Genomic DNA, 21,979 nt, shown 5'->3' on the forward strand with positions numbered 1-21,979 from the left:
GGGGGGGGGGGAAGGAAACGCTGATTTTTATATAATCGTTACCGTCCGCAGCAAATTCGTGCATTCTTCATTAACTTCCGCCTGACAAATATTTCGCCGGCGATTCAACAGTTGTTCGCAACAGAGCTCGGGCGAGTAACTATTTATTCACGAAAACGTCGATAAAGATTGAATCTCGATTAATCTTTCCTTAAATATATGTATGAATTGTTGGCGCGCGCGGGCTATCGACAGCGGCCGACAGCATCGGTAACATTCGAATAAACAACGGCGGCTAATTATCGCATAATAAAGTTCGCATTGCGCGATTTAATTAATTAATTCGCTTGACCCCCGGCGGCGCGGTTGTCGCGCGCGCGCGCGCGAGTGAACGGACGGGCGGTGGATACTATTATTCGAAATCATTTATTGAACAACGCCGTCGTATTGTCGCGAAACAATCGATGTACATACATCTTTTTGTTCCGCGCTGTTGTGAAATTACAATGACTTTAATTAGCAGCCATTGCGAATTGTCTTCGGTAACCATTGCGAATTGGGCTTGGACTATGTGTGTAGCGCATACCGCGCTGTAATAAACGTTCACAACACTCTCGCTCGTATGTGTGTGTGTGTGTGTGTGCGCGCGTGCGTGCGTGTGCGTGAAAGAACGTGCGCGTTGTATCTGCGGCCGAAGGTGCACGAGGAATTTAACGCACTCACACACCTGAAACTTTGCTCACCTTTATTTTCTCCAAGTAAGAGAGCGCGCAGGCCAGGTAAAAAGCAAATTTCAGGCGTAAGAGTACTGTCAAGAGACACACCGGGCTCGATTCGTGTGTAAAAACCTCGCGCGCACCAGTCCGTTTCCTCCTCCCCTCCCCTCTCCGCCGTCTTCCCTTCTTTCTTCCTTTCTTACTCTTCTCCCTTTCCCTCTTCTCCCGAGGTACGACAGGGTCGCGAAGGTACAACGTCACAAACACACCTGAAACTTTGCTCACCCAACATTAGGTGTACGGGCCGAGCAAAGAGTCAGGCCCGCCTGTAACGCTTCGGCATTATTTGTCTCCCACTCCCGCCTTCTTCCTCCTTTTCTTCCTCTTCTTCGGTTTTTCTTCTCCGGTCCTCCCGCCGACGTTAGGAGACGCACACACACGCACATATACATACACACATAGACGCACGGAGAAAAAGAACCGAGCATGAGAACGGAGCGGTGTACGAATGCTGTTGCTTTTTCGTTTCACGAGCGAGGTGCTTGAAAATACAAAGCGGCGCTTCCGGTAAGCGAGAGCTTTTACCGCTATCCACTCCGGTTGCCGTGCGGTTGCTCGCCTTTGGTTTCGCATTCGCGCGACTCGATATCACGGAATGCCCGCGGAATGTCTGAATTACCACTTTGGAGGGATGATTTAATCCGCCGCTCGTGATACCACCGAGACAATTATTTCTCCCGTGAAAGTAGAAGGCGCACACACACACACACACACACGTACGAGCGGCCACGCGCACGCGCGCGTGCATTATGCTGGCTCGCGCGTCCTACATTCCTCCTCGCGCGAGAGGCACGAGCCGCCTGTAACAAAAAGCAAAGCAAGGCTCATTCGTTAAGTACAGTACAGTAATTATTGAACATGGCTGTTATAGTTATTACAGCTATTAATCACGTTAGTAGTTAAATTAATAATCATCGGCAATTTATTGAATAATATACGTGAAAGGAAAAAGAAGTGCTGCATTCAAGTAAACATTTACTAAAATGTATTGGAGTAATCATCTTATTATATGGGTTAAATAAATATTCACTTGAATATAGCGCTTCTTTCTTTCGGTGCGTGTTCTGCTTATACAAGGCGACGCGATATTCTCGCTTGTACATGAGAATATCTATCCCCGACTTCAGACTAATTTCCTCCCCCGTGTAGTCACTTCAGTTATTAATTACAAAAGCCGTTACAATCGACAATTATTACTAATTATCCCAACTTTTCTCCCAATAAACTTCCCTTTCTACGCGCGGTCTCTGTATTTTACCGGGGTCGCACAGGGTCCAGTGAAGACTCCCGTTCTCATTTTTTGAGAACGTCGCCCGATTGCGAGGAGGAAGAAAAGAAAAAAAAGAGGGGTGGGGGTGGAGGAAAGAAAATGAGAGAAAGAGGGGAAGAAGAAACGCGACTCACGAAAGGACTGCCGCGTCGCGGTCCTCCTCGACTCTCGACTTCGGCCGCGAAAACTTTTCCGTATGCGCGGCGCAGGGCGGGCTGTTACATGGAGGAGTGCGGACGTTTCGACGTCGTTCCTCGTGAAAGCACCCTTTCTTCGGGGCACACGGCCCGCTCGCGATCGTGCGATGACTCGCACGATAGCGAGAGAGCCGTCGGCGGAGGAGAAGCCGGGGGAGACGGCGGAGGGGGCAGGAGGATGAGCGGCGCGGGCTAAGTTCGTGAGGAGGATAGAGTGCGCTTTCATTTGGCGTGCATGCACGCGCACGTACGTAGCCGGGAGGAGGGGAGAAGAGCGAGAGGTGATCATCAGACTCATGGAATGCGAGCGTCAGGAGAGATAGGAGATTACGTCAGGGGCTCCATTTAAATGCCCGGCATTGCTGAAATTGGTCCGAGGTGACCCCTTGACTTTGGGACCCGTCTCTCTCTCTCTCTCTCTCATTTCTTTGTCTGGCCGTTCTTTCTCCTCCAACTTTTTCCCGAGCGCAAGATGGGACGCGGGGTTATCCGTCGGTACAAAGGGACACGGTCACGAGCCGCCGGTGACGAGGAGGGACGACGAAGAAAGGTCCCGGAGAGGCACGAAGAAAGAAAGGCAGAGGAATCTCCTGACGGGCCGCGGAGAGAAGACGACGACGCGTTATCGCCGCCGAATCTGCTGATTTACCTTCAAACCGCGCCTCATACGCGGAGACGCACTCGGGGATCCGAGGGATCTAGGGCGAGACAACTCGTTTTCTTTCCTCCGTCGGATCGGTTGATCCTCGCGGGGAAAGGTAGGGGTCGTTCACAGCGCAGGACGTTTATTGTATTTGTCACCGGCATAGAAATTTCACCAGGCTTTCCCGTTCACGGTACGGGTTCCGGCTAAAATGCGCAAAATTCTCCCCAAAATAGGTCGTCCGATCGCGATACCAATTGGGAATCCCGTTTTTATCCCGGACATTGCCTTTCAGTTTCCTACAGAGAAAATATCCTGCGATTTAATTGGGGTCCTCTCTGATTTCCCAAAATAGTGGTGGGTCTCAGTTGATGGATCAGGTTACACCCACGACACACGAGATGTCAGTGCAATATTGTGTGCAGTGATATTCTAATAAGTAAATATTAACGTTGGTAATATTAAGCACGTGCACATTTAATTCGAAATTTCGTTCATTTCATGAAGGGGCAGGCTCAGGGAGCCGCGTAAATTCCGCATTGTCGTCGGTAGGAAGTCGTGCTAGGAGCTGGTGTGGGCCGAAGGTTCCAAGGACGATCGGAAAAGCGAGAGCTGGCGAGCTCTCTAATTGACGTAATATTCTCGGGAGAAATTCTCCCGAGCCTCTTCTCTCTCTCTCTCTCTCTCTTTCCCCCTCCCTCTCTCTATCGTTATAATAACGCGCCCGTCGCTGTGTTGTCCTTATTATTTATTGATGTTGACTCACATAACTCGCGCTCGCTCGCTCGTTCGTTCGCTCCCGCGAGCTGACTGGCTCTTCATGGCAATTTTCGGGAAGGCATTAATCATGCAGGTCGGGAACTACTTGTATATGATCCGGGTGGGCAAACAACACCGGCGGTTGAATACGCTAATGCACACGCCGGTACACAACGGGGGCGAAGGATTAATATTCTTTCCCCGTGCGTCGTCTTGCTCTCCCCCCTCCCCGCGCGTTCTCGGCACCGTTTGTTATTCCGGCTGCCTCACACAAAATCCTCCGAGCTGTGCCGGCCACGATATGATTATTCGTGTGTTACCTGTGATGCAGGCGGTATGTGTGTGTGTGCGTGTGCACCACCGACCGACCGTTATTTTCCGCTTAGATACGCGCCGCGGAATAGACAAACGAATGGATGACGACGGATCGGCGGAATGACGGAAGACGCGGGGCATGTTAGTTTTCATGCCGGCCGGTCTCTTCCGCCGCGATGACGACCGAGAACCGTTCGGGGGACTCGCGACTTCGAAGCTCGAGTGTCCGAACGCGGCGGTTACCACACGTTGACTGTGCCGGGTTTTCACTGATTGTACGAAAGTTTAGCTGATAATTGAAATACTAAAGGTACAGTAAAAAGTGCGAAATCCGAATAATTATAAATAATTACTTCGATACTCCTTAGACAATTTTTTACTTGGAAGAAGTAAATATTTTACTTGGATCAAGTAGATGTTACTTGATCCAAAATGCTGCTTGATCTATTCTAATGTTAAAATAGTTCCATATATATTGTAATCCGAGACCTTCTATGAAATAAATAGAGTGATGTTTTAATTAAGAATAATTATGGTGTATGATGGGTCAAGTATCTCTCCGACTGAGTCTGAACGAGGGTCTCGTGATCACTTGAGATATCAATGCGACGGCATGATATCACGTACAAAGTTCCCGTTCACGTCTCTACCCTCCCACGTGTTGTCGATTAACGCACGTGTATTCTTCGAGTAATTTCCGGCAGAAAAGGCTTTTAAACGCTCGCACTCGTATCACATCGCCGAGTATCTCGAGGCACTTCGACGGTTCTTTACGATCTTTTAGCGAGCTCACGCTCGCTCAAAGGACACACGCCGAGAATTCTTTGAAAAACGCTACTTCGAGAGAGAGAGAGGGAGAGAGCAATTCCGTCTTTCGCCTGGCTATCGAATCGCTATCGAATTTTATGGCGTGACTTGGCTCGCTCTGAGATCCTCCGCTTTTCAAGCGAGATCGATCGATCCAGCCGCAAAGAGGTGGATGAGGAGGGGAAAAAGGGGGAGGAGGATAACATTGAACGCGAGGAGGTAACGCAAACAAGGTGGATTCCCACCTCGGCCGGGAGATAACGATGACGATAATCGTTTGGGGAAACGCGAGGTCTTCTCTATTTTTGGATTTCGGGAAGATTTCACAGCGGGCTCGGCGCCCAGTACACACAGGCGGCGAGAGATACGCGCGAGAGCTACGAGCGAAAAGCGCGACCTCGCGGTGGGGGAAAAAAGAGAAAGAAAGAAAGGAAGAAAGAAGCGAAATGAAAAAAACACCACGCACCGCTTATGAACGGATTCGATGGCACACATTTATCCCGGGCCCGGAACCTACTGCACACGGCGGATGATCGATCGATCGATCGACCGATCGGCTGAACGGCCGAGGGAGCGAGCGAACATCGTTCCGAGCGGACAGGAGCGATATTTTCCGAAATATTTTCGGGACACCATTTTTCGGCTCGCTGTGTTACATTTTACACGCGCCCGTGGCCGAATTGATATTCGGCGGAGCGATTGTTCGCGGCGCGCCAACGAGATTATTTCCCTGCCGATTTAATTCTCGACGGCCATCAATATAGCCGAAGATCGCTTTTTGATTATTGTTATACCCGTGTGTTGTTTCGGCGCATTTGCATGCTTATTACCCCGCGTCGCTCGGACCTCGCGAGTGTGTGCGTGTTTTAAGTCGCGACGAGACGCGCTCGCGGCCTCATCGCACTCTTTGAATTTCTCCGAGCAACCCCCCTCCCCCTCCCTCTTTCCTCGCCCCCGGTGGAGAAGTAGAGTGACAGTCGAATTATCGTGGGAGATTTTTCACACGGGGGAAAAATTTTGCTGAAACAGCAAAGTGTTTTGTTAATATAGTGACGGCGAAGGAAATTGGTTTGGACAGCGGAAAGATTTATTAAGGGTGTCAATTTGTTATTCGCTGGATATATGAACGGCAGAGTAGTTTGATTACGCCGATTAAATTTCATTGCTGTCGCAACGACGTTCTGCCGCAGCAGCAAAATTATTTTTACTGTGTGACGCATTTTTTTTCCGCTGTCATTATATTAACAAACAATTCGCTGTTGTGGCAAAGCTTGTTTTCCCCGTGCACACCTCCACAAAGTCCGAATTACAAACTCCGTTACGAAAATATTTCACCAGTTTTTAGCACTCGCGAGAACTGTTAATTTGGGTGGTGAAAATGCGCGTATTCGGCTGAATGAGTGCGAATCCGTTTTTAAATCGGAAAGGGACATTTTCCGTAATAACGAGTGGTCGTAGCGGATTGCATATTCGAATGCCGCATGTATAATCCAATATTAAGGTACCATTGGGTATTTTTGAGTAATAAACACGTGCACGGTGCTGTGTAAATTTCAGGTGTATAAACGTACATACAGCTACGAGTACGAAATACTCGTTTAACTCTCACGAGCATTCAATTGCGCACTTTAAAGTAGCACGGGTAAATACCCGACTCTTTAACGTGTTTCTTTCCGCATTGAGACGAAACCGAGTAAAAGAGGAACGTATTAACGCGATGTCATTCATCAGCTGGAAAACGAGTATCGAAAACGGGCGAATCTCCTCAAAATTATTCAGGCATACTCAGGCGTATACTCGTCATATTCCGTCGCTTAACAGACTGTGAGTGCCTGAGAGTGCGAGAAACGAGCATAAAAATAATAAAATAGAATTAAAAACAGGCGAAAAGCCATGTAAGGAGTAAAAATAGTACGAAATATTTTCGTAAGTTCGATGCGTTATATTCAAAATTCTGCGTGCTTGTTCCGTAACTTTTAGGCCGGGTGTGCGTGGAAAAACACAAGCAGTAAGAAAATTGACCAACCACGATCAATTATTCCTGAACTGTAAAGAGAACAATCTCCGTGGTTAGTCGATTTGCTTACCGCTTGGGTTTTACCGCGTGCGTTTGTCTATGTACTTTCCTGGCCTTAACAGCGACATCGTTCAATGTTGGCAAGTAGCTATTATGTTATGCGATAAATCTGCGAGTTACAGTTACAGAGTGTGCTTGAAAAAATTGCAGAGTAGATTTGTCGGGCTGCGCCTCCGCTCTCCCACGTGTTCCACGATTAGCGCGTGTACATTCTTCGACTAATTTCCGGCAGGAAGGGCTTTTCAACGAGGCATCGTCGTCGCAGTCACCGTCGTGTCGCCGAGCGTTCGAAATATCGGAACTTCGCAACGGCTCTCCACGATCTTTTAGCGGGCGAGCGTCTTGAATCTCGGAGAAGTAGACTCGTCGAAGAAATCGCCCGTCCATCAAGAAATATAAACCCGATAAAAGCGCCGCTCAAAGGACACACGCCGGAAACTCTTTGAAAAATGCGACTGTATGAGAGAGAGAGAGTTCCTCGTCTCCTGCTTGGCTATAGAATCGCTATCGAATTTCCTAGCTTGACTTGGTACACTTCGAGATCATCATCACCATCGCTCTGAATGGTCGAGTGAAGAATATTTTCATTCGAAAACGAAGAGTGAATCCGATATACTCCGCTGTCACTGCAACAAATTCATTTTAATCGAGTGAAACGCTCACTAGTGTCGCATGTGATATCGAGTGGCAGTACCTTCACTATTCGAGTAAAAACTTTTTATTTATTTATTTTATGTATTTATTTCATTTTCATTCGCTTTGAACGAGACTCTACCGCAAGAAATTTAAAGGGTACGTATATATAACTGTATATGTGTGTATATATATACGAACAAGATGCATTGTAAAATGCCGAATATTTATCGCAGAGACGAGATTACACGAGCCCCGATATTGCTTCATGCACGATTTTAAATTCGGCCGCAAATTCACCGAGAAATATTTATCTAACATCGATTGATATTTATTTAATATTAAATTGCAAAGAGAGAGAGAGAGGGAGAGAGAAAGGTTATTGCGAAAAAACCGGCTTCGATATCGCTAAGGATTTCACCGCTGAGATATCGTTCGAGTTACTTTTCAACGCTCCTTATACAAACGCTTAATGCGCATCGGAAATAGTCGTCCATGGGATTACGTAATGGTATAATGATATACGTTTTGCTAACAAAGCTAGAGCTTTAAGCTACTTCGGCGGCTCGGCCGTAAGAAGAAACGAAGGAAAGAGAGAGAGAAAGAGAGAGAAAGAGAGAAGCAGATAGAGGAAGGAGGGAGAGGAGGGGGGGATAGAGAGAGAGAGAGAGAGAGAGAGAGGCGAGCGCAAAAAGGGTGTGCCAGCGTTTGACAGGAAGTTGACCCAACATCCGGTTCTAATGTATTTCCGGCTGGTTACAGCTATCAAATCGCACGGGTCTGCGGTTTCGCTCTATTTCTCTGTCTCTTTCTCGCTTCCTCTCCTTCAGTCTCTCTCCGTCTCTATCCTCTTCCCGTTAACAATGCTCGCTCTTCTACTGCGAATTAGTAACGTATATAAGGACGGCCACCGAATGAAGTTTTCATTACGGTCGTCAACGTCACTCGGGGAGGATCGATAGAAGGGCGAAAACTGTTCCCGATTAGTAACTCGCGCGGGCGTAAATAATTCATCATGCAACCGTGTCAAAGTTGTAGAAACTACCAACGATTAACACCACGTATCGACGCGCGCGTGAAACGAAACGAGGGTAAGTTCACGAGGAAGACCGCCGTCTAGAGAACCTCCTCTCCCCTAAATGCGTTATAGTCATGCCACGGCCATTTGCAATCTCGAGGGCTCGTAAAACAAGGGAGCAGGATTGCAGCGGTTAAAGTCGACTCCGCCCGCGAAAAAAAGGCCCGTTAACGAATCGGTTGAAATGGAAATCGATTGAACAAGCACTCGGTTCTTGTTACCCCCCCATTCCCTCCCCCATTCGTTCTCTCACTCCCCCCTCCTCTCTCTCTCTCTCTCTCTCTCTCTTTTCTCTCACTCTCGTCTAACGTCGGCTCTTTCTCAGTTTCGCAAGATTGAAATCGCGCTCTCGAAATCTGGAAAACAGACGAGACGAAGAGAGAAAGAGATGCGGGCGGGGACGTGGGACCGGGCAGAGGATGAGGGATAATTGTATTGTAATTGCATCCTTCGAGCTACATGCGCCGGGAGAGAAGGAGAGGGAGAGACAGAGGCAGAGGAAGAAGAAGGAGAAGCGGAGCCGCGTCGGAGTCGAGCCGAGTCACGGTTGACCCGATTTTTTTCTGCACGGTGGGAGTGCGCGCCGGTTCCGAACTGAAACTAATACCCGCGATGGTGAGGGCAACGGGCGAGAGGAGAGAGAGAGAGAGAGAGAGAGAGAAATGAGGGAGGGAGCCGCACGACAGCGGAGGGCAATGGATCTAAAGTGGCGGTCGTCGTGGTAGAGAAAGAAGAGAGAAGGCTGAGAGACGAGGGGGAGAGAGAGAGAGAGAGAGAGAGGGGGAAGGAGAGGGAAAGAGGGCATCCGTGGATGGAGGCAATGCGGGAGGATAAGTCGCGCGGACTTATCCACAGGGTGTCCCGCGTAATTGCAAACGCCGATTGTTCACGTCGAACGGTGAGAACGGTCGGGACGATCCTCCGCTTAGTAGGAGATTCGACGGATTTCTCTTCCCGTATAAACAGCGGGGAACGATGATTGCAATAATCTCCCGCATTTTCCTCTCGTAATTAGAGAAGCGAAATTACCGTCGTTAACATTAGCACCGCTCGCTATCAGCATTATACATACGTGTTGACGATGGTAACAAGGAAAAAAATCGTCTCTCCTATGCCCACTATGTATATGTTTTCCACAATTACGTGAAGGAAAATAACGAGCGAATTGTTAAAGATGTGCGTTATTATTCACAGGGGGATCGATACAATCGTTTCAACACGTTGTCGACAACCCGTTAGAAGATTATCCGTCGCGTCGTTCATTTGCAGGTAAGTCAATTTCGGTAATTTTTCGACGACGCGTCAAATCGCGTGAATGGGTGTGCGCGAAAACGCGCGTCCGTGTGAAACTCTTTTAATCCCCGATTACAAGCCCATTCTCTATCTCTCTCTCTCTCTCTCTCTCGTCTCTCCATTGACGCTCGGTGCTCCGAAATTACGATAAAGAAAGGGATTAGCGCATCCGCCGGCGCCGCGCCTTCGCAACAACGTAACGACGCGCACATATACGCGCGCCGTGAAACGGCTCTTTGTAATCCGCGACGAGACAAGCGCCGATCGATAAGCGCGTTATATGCATTAGGAGGCCGCCGCCGTTGCCGCCGTCGTAGCGCAGGGAAGGTGTTCGTTCGATGGAAACGTCAAGAAAGCCGAAGAAGAAGGAAGCGAAGAATCCGAATCGAGCGTGTGTGCATCGCCCCACCTTCGCCGTAGATGGTAAAGACACGGGTGTTATTATCGCGCCACGTGAGTTCACGCGTTGTCACGTCGTATCGTAAGAATGAGTCACGGCTACGAGTCTACGACGACTCGTCGTAGTCGCGCGACGGAAAACATCTCTGTTTGTTTCTTGCCTTCGTCCTCTTTCCCTCTCCCGTAAAGTATTCCAAACGACCCCCTTCGCCGACTTTCCTCGCCGCGTCTCCGCGTTTCCTTCGCGCCGATGAGGTCCCGCGCGTCCCGAGGTAGTTGTAGCGCAAAATGAGTTTCTCGAAGAATTGAATCTACATGGAGAAAAAAATTGGAATCGTTAAATCGATCGAATTTCCAACAGCGGTGTAATTGATGCTAATCTTCTCGATTCAATGGCGGATATTATTGAAACTGCCGCGTGTATTGTTTCTATAATTGCTTATGTATTGTTTCAATAATTGAAGTAATAGTTTCAATGATATTGCTATTGAGTCTACAAGATCTACCCGAGTTATGCGGGCTGTTGGAAGTTCTATTGCTTCAACAGCATTTTTTTCGTGTATATGTAGGTTTAAGTATGATCTGATTATTAGCGCGATTATAAGTAGATTGACCATTCGGAAGCTGAGATATTCGCGACTAATGACTTATAACTTTTTATACATATTCTTTGAGGTTAATGTCCTACTTTAAACTTCTATTTTTAATTCCTCCTAAGCCACAATTAGGATTTTAATGAAAAACAACTGTGATATTAAGGACTAATATAGAGATGTTAAACAAATATTTCAGAATTATTGACCGTTTTGTTTTGAAAATATAGCAATAGGAAATTTGCAATTTATAGAAATACCCGCAATATACATATGCACATATTTAAATATTTATGTCACTTTCTACTATGTGCGCACCTTTATTAGTTCAACTGACGCATAAATGAAGTATTAAAAGAAAAATAAAAAATTAATATCTCCGCGTCTGTAATATTATGTATATTTCTCTTAATTTCGTTCGAAATTCACATTTATTACTCAGATAATTAAAAAAGTTACAGTATTTTATTTTCAGTAAATAATAAACTTACACATAAAAGCCCTTTAACACTTTAATGGCCGCTCACACAACATGTGTGTGATAGCCGGAACAACTGTTATTGTCCGCTCACACAACACGTGTGTGATGCTACCGCCGAAAATTATTGGCCAGTACCACACTCTCTGTGTGATGACTTATGAATGTAAACAAGTGATTTTATGAATGTAAACAGCAAATTTTAATAAAGTTTTTTTAAATTAATTCTTCAAAAATATTGCCGGCCCCTGGCGACGTTTGACTGTATAGACGTGCGGCTATTAAAGTGTTAATATCGTCACTGAAAATTCGGCGCTCTGCGACATAATTACCTTAAAACGTTAACCGACGCCTCGATTTCCGGTTGTGCGAAAGCTGGCGCGCTAATGGTCGAATTACCGGGAATTTCTACGACAAAATGTAATTTCATAGGCATGTACAGAGTGTTGACCGGAAATCGTAGCACAACCGGAAGCAAGTGCGTTTTTCCATGTATGCGTATGTGAGTGATTCCTCCGCGTAAAAGTAAGTTGAAAATGCAAATCGTCCACACGAGGCGTCCTTTTCGAGTGAGTCGAATTTGCTGATTCTCGTCGCGGGTGCGCGTGGACTCGGCTGTGCCTTGTCCTTCACCTCGTTTCACCGGCTTCCCGTTGTTGTTGGCCGAACAATTTCGGTTTTTTCGTCACAGTCAATTATGCTCCGCGCGTGATCCGACGCGACGCGGTGGCGGCGGTCGCGGCGCCGGCCGCGACATTTAATGTGTCATTCCCCGTAATAACGCGACACACGTCACGCCGATCGCTCTCGTAATACCGCCGTCGCCGATCGTTCGTACGTTCGTTCTGCTCGGTCGTTCTGCACGGGCGACTTTCGAGTTTATCCGGGCATACGTGACGCGACGTGATACCGCGCGCGCGCCTCCCTCCTCACCTTGGATTCGGACTCTCTCTCTCTCTCTCTACCTTTACGAGGCGTCGATCGATCGCCGACGCGGCGCGGAAACGCGTCGCGGAAAGGAATAAGAAAAACGACGCATCCGGCCATCCGGACGTTAAAGTCCGACGACGCCGTTTCAGCGTCGCGAAATAGATCACCCGGCTTATCCGGCTTTATAGCCGACGGCGAGTACGCCCGCGCGGAAGCTTTTTCGCGCACGTACCGCGAGTTATTTCAACATAATCGCTCCGCGAACTGCCGCGCAGCAGGCAAAAGCGGGGGGGGGGGGGGNGGGGAGAAAGAGAGAGGGAGAGAGAGAAATAGATGACAGAGAAGAGAGGGGAGCGGAGGGGCAGGAGGGAACTAAGAATCAGCTTCGGGAAAATATGATTTGCTCGATTCACGTGTCCTTCCCGGAGAAATCAGGCGGTGCCGGGGTTGAAAATTCGCGAGAGACGCGTATCGCTGTGATTGCTCGCGCTGTACTACGTTCGCTCTCTTCAAGGAGATTATTGAGAAATTCGAACAATCCGCAACGGCAGGCCTGCGTCTGATGCGTCAATTATCGAGAAATGTCAGCTCGCGGCGCGAGGGTGAGCGAGAGAGAGCGCGCGCCCACTGTAAAGCCGCGCAACGCCCGACGAAGAAAAGCGGATCAGCGCGAAATAGCTGCACCGGAGAAGGAAAAAGGTCAATCTCGGCTAAAATTATAGTTATTCTCGGCGCTAACTATATTTTCCGCCGCTTTGACAAAGACGCAGTGAGAATTTTGAGGAATTTCCCACCCCCCACCGTTTGACCTGCGTCTGACGCAGTCGCAGAATGCATGTGACTATCTTTGCTCACATACACACACACACTGTGTAAAAGTATTTGTTAGAAAAATTATTCTTCTGACTGCAATTATTTTTATATTATTATTTTACATTTTATTAATATATCGTATATTAATTTATATATAATTATATATCATATCACGTTAATATATATATATATATATATATATGAAAATATCGCCATAATTTCAATATTATATGTAAAACATTATGTGTAAACATTTCAACATTATGTAAAATTATGTAAAATTTAATTGATATCGTGTACAATTCTTGCAATAAATCAGTAATTACAGTTTTACAGTAATTACAGTTATGTACGTTTTTTTCTTATTTAAACTATCGAAATCCAAACAATTTTAGCATTTATTCAAATTAGTGACCAGTACGATATATTATTTTATATTAATAAAAATTAAACGTAAATAGTTTTAGCAATAATTAATAGTTACTTTACTGTGCAATTAGTATATTATAGCAGTCACAAATGTCTAACACTTTTTTCCAATGCAGCGAGAATTTTTATACACTTGAGGAGAAAAATAGATCCATCGCCCTGGGGAATGTTTCGACACGCGGTATATCGCGAAGATCTCGCAGTGCGTACGTCCTGCGGACGTGTACGTTGTTGTGATATATCTTAGGAAACGTCTGAAAAGCATGTGGATCCATGCTGAAGAGCATGGAGATTTCGCGTTTGTTCGTTCGGCACAATCGCGTTCCTTTGACGCACGAAGACGTCGGGGAACTTAGCGCGGTGTCTCGTCTAAAACACGCAATCGCGAGCTTTCGACGGCGTCGACGGCGGTAGTGGCGGCGGAATGGCGTCTTCGTGTAAACCCCGATGATGACGCGCTGGCACCTAACAACGCGGATATCTTCAAACAGCGCGCGCGCATCTCGCCTCGTTGCACCGCGCGTCACAGAAGACCTTCCTGGTTCCTATCGCGAGCGAATTCCGAGTGCGCACCGGGCTGCCTGTGAGCAGTCATACTACAGAATTAGACTCGCCGGCCTCGTCGAGTCCTCCGACGGAAAATCCCGGTGAAACCGGGAAATTCCCAAGGGGGTGGTGCGATGGGAGACACGAGTTCGATGAAAAAACGTAAACTTTGGAAGAGAAGAAATTCGTATCCTGAGATATGACTTTCGGTATTTGCGATCATTTATAATTATAATTTGCACCATTATATCAATAATAATAATAATAATATATTTACGGGAAAATACCCTTTGGTTATTTTTAAAATAGGCCGAATTGCCTGTAAAGATACGAAAGAAGAATATCCAATCGAATGTTACATTAAAAAATAAATTATAAATTAGTAATAAAGTACAATGATATTGATGCGAAAATAAAAACAATAGGCAGGAAAAGACAAAAAATTAGTAAATAAGCAATATATAAAAAGAGAAAAAATATACACATAATATAAATTAATTAGGTCGAGTTAATCTTTTAACGGCAAGATGAATTTTCGATGTATCCAAGAAAGTGGGGTTGGGTCCGACTCTAAGCTCTATTTTGTTCATTTTTCATATAATCAATGTACCAGATGGTTTAAAAGAAGTAACTAATAACATGAAACATCCTTTAAGAAGAAAAACAGCGCGTACACGTTGTAAAATAAACGAAGTCGTGGGGTCAATCTGACCCCTCAACTTACCGTTAGAAGGTTGAAGATGGCGGTAAGTGAATTTCTAAAAATTTGAAGATATTCTATTGAAAATATCATATATATGTATATATAATTTAATATAAATAATTCTAATTACTATCACAATACTACTTATAATTACAATTGCACAAATGAAATAATTATAGTCAGGAGAACGAATTTTTTGTGGGAGGACGTCATTACAGTGTAAGCAATAGCAACATACAACCGTCCTAACAATCACACACGCATCTTGCCACAATTATTTTTTGTCTGAACAACAAGAACACAATTAACATTGAAAATGACAATTTTCATAAAATTAACCATCTTTTCTCTCTCTCTCTCTCTCTCTCACTACGCAAGAGACCCTCCAACGAGGGACGCCTCGTCCTCGCGCGCTAAAGACGGGCCGCTGACACGTATCTTTTGTCGCACTCGCGCGACGAAAGTCGTGGGGTCAATCTGACCCCTCAACTTAAGTCTTAGAAAAGTCTTCAAAACACCTTCGCGGAATCGCACTCTCGAGGAAACGGGAACGCGCTTTTCTCTCACGCATTTCGCGCAAAATCGCGAAAGTTCAGTTTTCCGCCCATTGTGCGCACTAATCTGCGCACACGGAGAGACGATGACGACGACGCGGTTGCATCGGTCCGTCGCACACAGCCAACCGCGGCCCTGAAGAGTCTCGTTTGGCGCGAACTGCTTACGTCATCGCATCGCCGCACGCAACATTTTTATCGCCTCGGAAAACCATTCGCGCGCGCTCGCCCTATCCGGCTCGCGCGTTCTCCACCGCTTTTCCCCGGGCTTGCTCATTAGTTTTTCCCGGTGTGCAACATATCGCGTCACGTCCCGTCGTCATTCGTCCGCTTCCGCTCGGCGTATTTTCAAACGGCGGGGCTCGTAGATTTTCCAGGATTTCGTAACGTCGCGATATATAGCTGCGCGACAGCGGCATGACGCAATCCACGAGAGAGAGAGAGAGCCGCGTCTCAGAGCCACCGTGCGTGAGAGATATGCTTTCTCTCTCTCTCGCGCGCGTGTGCGGGCGGTGCGTGTTAAAAAGTCGTTCGTGCTCACGCACGCACAGCAGGCACATAGTACCAGCACAGCCGTAGTAATCGTCGTCGTCGGGAGGCTCTATCGTCGTGCGGCTCGCAATAACGCCGTGACCACACGCTTCAAACACGTGTGGGTATATAAATAAGCTTTATGACGTCACCCCCGCGAGAAGCAGCGCGCGATTCTGGTCCCTTCCCTCGGCCCCGCTCTCACTCTCGTTCATCTTCTCTTCCCCGATCTCCGATATCTCTCTCGTTCTCTTTGAGCTTCTCTTCGTCTCTCCTTCTCTATCTCTCTTTCTTGCTTTCGAAGCGGTCGCGTCGCTCAATTGCGTTTCCGCTTCGAATTATTCTTTTTTCTGCCCGGAAGCGCAACAGAGGGCACCGCGGGGTTCAAGCGCGCGCACGCGAGATTCAATGAAACGTAAGAACGGGAACATCGGATGGCAAATATAGGAGGTGTTAATCTGCGCTGAATGTGCGCGTAGGAGGGAAGTAAAAAATCAGCCGGGGGTCGCGCGGATTCTTCGGGAGAATTCTCGGAATATTCTATTCGTCCCGGTTTATTTCCCGTGCACTGAAACCTATGGAGAGACTGTTAAGGCTGGCGGCACGCGCGAAAACGTAAGCAACGAGACAGTCAGTCGATTATTCTTCGATCGTGAGGCGAACGATCGTCTGTGATTGCTCTATTTTCCTGCTCCTTACCTTTCTGGCACGTGAAGAAACAAAACCTTTTATTGTGTAGGCATACACAGTAAACAGTTTCGCAGTAACGTACAAACGGTCCAGCCAAATTTTGGTGCCACTTTAATAAGGTATGTTACAAAGTAACATGTTAACAAGGTGAACACGTTAATTTAGCATATCCGTATATACTTTCCGACATATTTTCCGAAGTAACACAGAAATTTAGACCGGCCGTTTGTAACGCAAAATTTCTTACTACGTGAGCATCGCTTACATACACTTATGCAATCGATAAGATATCCCCCTTACTCCACGCATGGACGTGCTACGCGATTTCCGTAATCCACTGTTCCGCTCGCTCCTAAACAATGAAATTAGCAGTCTGGTTGTTGCAAAGATGTCCGTGGGTTCCGCGATTACGTACGTTATCGCGATAAGCGCCCTGTAGAATCCATTCTCGCGCTCCGTCGACGCTCTTCCTCCTCGTGGCCGAGGGAGTGTGCACGATACACGCATAATCGGTTAGAATAGAGTCTTACGCAACGAGAAAACAGATGGTCCGGTGGAAACTCCGCGAGAAAACGCGCGAGGTCGTTTTCTTGTCTACCGTCACGGGTGCTGAAATATGGGCCGCGCGCGGCAATAAACCTATACGTAAATAACTGTAACGAGGCGAGCCTTCGCGTCGTCCGAGCGCGCGAGTCGAGACTTACGTACCCGCCCGTATCCGCCCGACAGCAATTCCGACGATTAATACTTGGCATCAAACTTGCCGTCAGCGCGACGCTCGCCCGCTCGCTAGGAAGGCTCGGAAACTTCAGCTATTCGCGGACTATTCGCCGGCGATCGCTGCACGTTTGACGGACGACGAGTGCGCTCGAACATGCATTTCCGCGTACACACGTCATAACTCCGTGAATCTCCGCGAATCTTCTATTTTAGACCGTACATCCCCCCCCCCCCCCCCCCCGCNCGACGCGCATGGAAACCCTCCTCTTCGTTTCCGATACACAGAGGAGTCTCGTGGTTTCGCTTGACTCGAAGTGTTTACCTAACCTTCGCACATTCGAGGAAAAAATAGTTAAAAATTTATCTGTGGGATTTCAAATTTATCTCGCATATGTTCTTCTTATCTCTCTGTGTGAAGTAAGCTTCGCATTCTACGAATAAAGTTTTACGAATTTTTTCGTCGTCGCGAGGAAAGGTGGGGTAGCGGAACGTGAGCGGAAAGGTGGGATCGTGAGTGGGCCAAATACATGAATATGCCTTCTGTTTGATTAAAAGAAGAAAAGGGTACGAAAATCAGGTGAAACAATAAGCAGAAATATATTTTCCAGAAATATTGCAGTAATACGTGTAATAAGTAAACGTGCCGTGTGTGGGGTCATGAATGACCCCCTACCTTTCCTTGCGAGGATTGACGCGTGATAATGACCTAGTAATTGTATTTAATTGTCTTTAATTTCTTTTCTTTATGGCGGCAAAAAAAGAAACTACCCCGTGTGTATGAACACATATACAGGGTGTTCAAAAAAACCGTTAAATATTTATATGGTAGATAGTACACACTGTACTGATGAGACAAATCTTGGTCGAAGGCTCAACCGTTTCTAAGATATAAACATTCTTGTATGTTAGCATCATGATTGGCTTATTGACTTCTACGCGTCGCACGAGAAGAAGATAATCCGTCTAAATCGATCTCGATATTTCCAGGAAGTATTCCACATATCCTCCCGCCATTTCCAGGCACATCGGGCATCTTCTCCTTACAGATTTACGAGCATAATGACAACTAAACGATTGCCAGTGAAATCTTTCTAAAGTATATATGGAAATTGAGCGAGGACATTCAGAACGTAGTTCGTAAACACCGAGGTAAATCTGCACGTCGCATGTCACACGTAGAAGCCAAAAAGTTAGTCATATTTATTTATGATACCGATATACAAGAACGTTTATATCTCAAAAACGATTGAGCCTCCGACCTATGTTTACTAAGACTTTTTCGCTCAGTACAGTCCGTCATATAATTATTGAATGGGTTTGTTTTTTAACAGCCTATATGTGTGTTAATTTCATGCGGTCAGTTAAAAGAATGCTGAGATCTCTTTCCGGGCGCGATATCTCGCGACATATAACGCGGCGATATAATGGCACGTATTCCGCATTATTCCGAGTGAGCTTAGTTAAAACCGTTCCGCGTAATTATCCGCGCAATTTATTCGCGGCAGCACTCTCCGCGTCGCTTAGCATGAGAATAACGGGCGTGTGCGAGTGGCCTCCGGGAAAAACGAGTAGCTATGAAAAGTTACCGGGCGGGAGAAACCGGTGATGGTACCGAGCGATGAGGGCGAGGCAGGCAGGGAGAAGAGGTCGTCGCGGCACCCTCGTAAATCCGCGATAAGTATACGCAAAATGTATGAAAGAGATTTTTCGGGCGTGGCGGAATCATTTGCGGAGTATCTCGGGCGCGCGGAAACTCGCGATAACGCGGAGGATAACTGAAAAGTCGATGTCGGTTCCACGGCATCCGGTATCGTCGTGTCAAGCGATCATCATTGCGACTAATAATCCCGAAGATCCCTGAAAACCCCGTCGACTCTTGATAATCTGAAAGATTATTTACCGACAGTAATAGATTTGTCTTTAGCTCGAAAGCAAGACGATCGACGTTCATTGAGAAAATTAAATTAAAATTATTAGGCTTGAAAGTAACATTGAGGAAGTCGAAATCGAAAGATTTTTATATAAATCGAACCTTAACCTAACTGTAATAATTTGAAAGATTTTTATATTCGGCGGAGAACACGTAAGGAAAAATCTGTAGACGCCTCCTCCAACTTTCCATGTAGAGTTTTACAATCGATTTTATATCAGGCCATTATTAAAGTGACGGAATTTCGATATCGGCATTTCGACGCTGGTTGCGAATATCGGTTTCATTCGATGCAATATTGATTTCATTCGAATGATAACTCGGACTCAACAGCAGTGATCAATTCTTAACTGGCCATTCGCAAACGTCAAGAGCGAATTTCTGTCGTACAGTGCTCGACACTCATTGCACGTACAGAGTGAAAAACATTTTGTATTTGTGTTAAAACCTTCCGCAATAATGTCTTGTCAAAATATTTGCGTTATATTTTTAACACACCCGTGTGTTAATTTAACATATTGTGTTTGTGTTATTTCAATATATATTTTGTCTTGAGTCGATATTCAACATGTACAAGTGTTAAAATAACACATTTTACATTTCTCTGTCGATTAACGTATTTTAACTTTGCGTTAGTTTATGACATAATATAAATTGTATTACTTTTCAACACACTGATCTTGCGTTAAATTAGCACAAAACTTGTGTGGGCCGTCTGTGACGCGTGAAATGTCTTGAATTTAACACAAAATTTTCTACCGTACAGAACATCAATCGATATCCGAGACTTCGAGAATCATTATTTAAGTACAACGTATTACTTGAGCGTAATATATATTATCCAAGAAGAAATAACAGAATTACACGGTGGGATCTCCGCGCGAAATTCCGCCTCGTAAAGTTGTTGACGTGTGAATTTCGCCCGAAAAGTTTCATTTGTCACCTCAAGTACCTCGTATCTCGCGATAAAAAAAAAACTTCCGACTCTCTGGATGTATTTCCGGCGTCTCCATGCGACGATATATCGCGTATACTATATCGCGAGCATATATACGAACACGTGTTATGACGGAAGCACATGCGACGAGCGTAAACGAGCGCGAAACGAGATGCCTGGGAAAAGATCAGTTTGTTTCGCGTTTCCATGTCGATTTTTCGCCGAGATACGCACGCGGGAAGAGTGCGCGAGGTTTTCGAAGCCGGTCCTCCGCCGACACCGGGGGGACGCGCGCATAACACATTGTAGTACATTCACGGCTTCACACCTCTCCGAGTGGCGGCGCGCTCGGCTCAAGGGAGTGGTGCGCAACATTGTCGCGGGCCCCGCTTTGAGATTCGCCGCTCGTATCGATATCTACGCGTGGAAAAGTCGCAGCGACGTGAGACTGACCTGCTTTCGACGAAGGGGCGGCCCTTTCTTTCCGATTCATCCCAGCGGTGTCGATTATACCGTTGATTTAATTTTATGCAATAGCGTTTCGATTTAAAAGCTTTCTCAATTTTATCACCAAATCTAATTACTTTAGTCAACTTATTTTTGTCTTTTTTGACATAAACGATCAACTGCGGTCATGTAGACCCCAATTAAAAATCACTATTATTAACCAAATATGGCGTATTACTGACTGCTCTGGAATTTACTGTTATTTATCGACATTATGAATATAGATTTACTCGCTACTTTTTGGAAAAAAATGAGGAGAAGCTAAAAAAATTTAAGAAACGGAACGAGCACATGAAATGTCTTCTTATAACAGTATTTCTACACGAGTTTTGCACCTTAACGAATTTTTACAGGCTTGTACTATGAATAAGACCGGGTCACGGTCAATTCTTGCACAGGTTAGATTTTGAAATGTCCAAATAAAAGATAAAGTATTCGTTCCCGATCGGTAAAAAAAAACGCACTGTGACGTGAGCTTCATTTTCTGACCGCAGGGATACGAAACGAGCCCAGGTGACTGGATTCCCGGGTTAATTTCATCTTTTTATCAAACGTCGATCGACTTGCTCTTGAGCTAAAAATAAGTTTACGGTAAGAACGCGACTTCGATCCAACGAGTCGGAAAGAAAATAAAACGCGTTGCGGAAAATACAATATTTTGCTCGTTATAGTATAAGATTACAAGTACTCATTGCGATCTAATGTATCTTTGCGAAAACGATGAAATTTTCGGCTGCGGCGGCACTCCACTCGAACAGATCGCGTTGCTAATATCGTTAATACAGGAAGGAAATAAGCAAAATCACTCGTATCGCTATATTTCCCACCTAGATACATCTTACATTTTGCCACCCGGTTTTCTGCTCCGCTTAAATTCATTCTGTCCGATTCTGTTACAGGGACACCGAGTACGAGGTTGGATTAATAAGAGAGAGGGACGAGAGGGCGGCGAAACGCGGCGACGACGTCGTTGTTGTTTAGAGCGTTAGACGATAGAGACTGTAAATGACTGAGAAAGGCGGGCGGCTGCATATCTCTCTCGTGAGAGACTCGTCGCGACACAATAAGAAGAGATTGAAACCGACGAGATGGAAGAGAGGAAGAGGACAGAGGGAGGAAGAGAGAGAGAGAGAGAGTCGAAGAACAGGAGGGACCGAGGACAGGAGGACGGAGTGTACCTTACAAAATGTGACATTACCGGGGACAAGCGATCATTAAGGCCACCCCGTGGCTAAACAAAGGGATCATTGAGAGACTTAAGCGAGGCTGCAGCAGGCAGTTTAGAAACTAGTCCGCGCAGTCGCTCGATCAAGCGAATTGTACATTGCCACTTTCGCAGATTTCGCCCCCCCCCTCTCTCTCTCTCTCCCCCTTTCGCGTCTGCGTTCTCAC

At 46.2% G+C, this 21,979-nt stretch overlaps 2 long non-coding RNA genes across 2 annotated transcripts; one reads left to right on the plus strand and one right to left on the minus strand.

The window, feature by feature from the left end:
* The first annotated feature begins 15,223 nt into the window (after positions 1 to 15,223).
* LOC106744558 lies at positions 15,224 to 21,573 on the plus strand. The gene is made up of 3 exons (XR_001374460.1): positions 15,224 to 16,612; positions 21,082 to 21,178; positions 21,487 to 21,573. It is a non-coding gene; the product is annotated as an uncharacterized LOC106744558 (long non-coding RNA).
* LOC106744557 lies at positions 16,606 to 17,345 on the minus strand. Its single transcript, XR_001374459.1, has 3 exons — positions 17,202 to 17,345; positions 16,909 to 17,102; positions 16,606 to 16,845 (listed from the first exon to the last, which is right to left on the minus strand). It is a non-coding gene; the product is annotated as an uncharacterized LOC106744557 (long non-coding RNA).
* Positions 21,574 to 21,979: the final 406 nt, after the last annotated feature.

Source organism: Dinoponera quadriceps, unplaced genomic scaffold (assembly GCF_001313825.1).
Source record: "Dinoponera quadriceps isolate SergipeBrazil2010 unplaced genomic scaffold, ASM131382v1 scaffold1339, whole genome shotgun sequence".
NCBI classification, from domain to species: domain Eukaryota; kingdom Metazoa; phylum Arthropoda; class Insecta; order Hymenoptera; family Formicidae; genus Dinoponera; species Dinoponera quadriceps.